We start from the raw sequence: 966 nt of genomic DNA, 5'->3' as shown, positions 1-966 counted from the left end.
TCGGGCTAGCCGGAGGCACTCGCGGCACGGTGGGACTCGACGCCCAACCCGATGCCCGCCGACCATGGTGCGTGGGTCTTCCTAGCTCGGGCATCCCGCCGAGGCCCCATGCCTTCGGCCTTGCCTGTGGTGATGCACCCAGGCAGGCATCGCGGTGCAACCAGGTGGTGGGGGTAGTGCACGGGGGGACCGTATGCCAGTTCTGCCCCATCAGGTGCCACCCAGGAAATTCTCGTGTTTTAAGCCTTAAAACATACTTGAGGGGGATGGGGAGGCCCCCTCAAGTTGCCTTCGATGGACCCGTCTCGAGCCGCCCCTCCCCGAGTCCCGTCGTCCGTCCACCCGCGACCCGCTATGACCCATCTCAGCACCCCGTGGCCGGACCGGGAGCCGCAAAACGGCCATAAAAAAACCGCACGCGCACACGCGCGCGCGCACGCACGCGACGCGCAAAGCGCACACGGCACACGGCACTTAGGCACTTTGGCACGACGCACGCACGCGCGCACCGCGGTGGGTTCACCGAGCTCGAGTCTGCCCACAACCCGCAGTCCACCGCGGGGACCTCGACCCACACGGCGCGGGTGCGCCATGCTCGGGCTAGCCGGAGGCACTCGCGGCACGGTGGGACTCGACGCCCAACCCGATGCCCGCCGACCATGGTGCGTGGGTCTTCCTAGCTCGGGCATCCCGCCGAGGCCCCATGCCTTCGGCCTTGCCTGTGGTGATGCACCCAGGCAGGCATCGCGGTGCAACCAGGTGGTGGGGGTAGTGCACGGGGGGACCGTATGCCAGTTCTGCCCCATCAGGTGCCACCCAGGAAATTCTCGTGTTTTAAGCCTTAAAACATACTTGAGGGGGATGGGGAGGCCCCCTCAAGTTGCCTTCGATGGACCCGTCTCGAGCCGCCCCTCCCCGAGTCCCGTCGTCCGTCCACCCGCGACCCGCTATGACCCATCTCAGCAC

This window comes from Amborella trichopoda, chromosome 1 (assembly GCF_054954075.1).
Source record: "Amborella trichopoda isolate Santa Cruz 75 chromosome 1, AtrichopodaSantaCruz75HAP2 v2.0, whole genome shotgun sequence".
Classification (NCBI taxonomy): domain Eukaryota; kingdom Viridiplantae; phylum Streptophyta; class Magnoliopsida; order Amborellales; family Amborellaceae; genus Amborella; species Amborella trichopoda.
The sequence above is the reverse complement of the archived record's forward strand: the minus strand, read 5'-3'. Positions refer to the sequence as shown.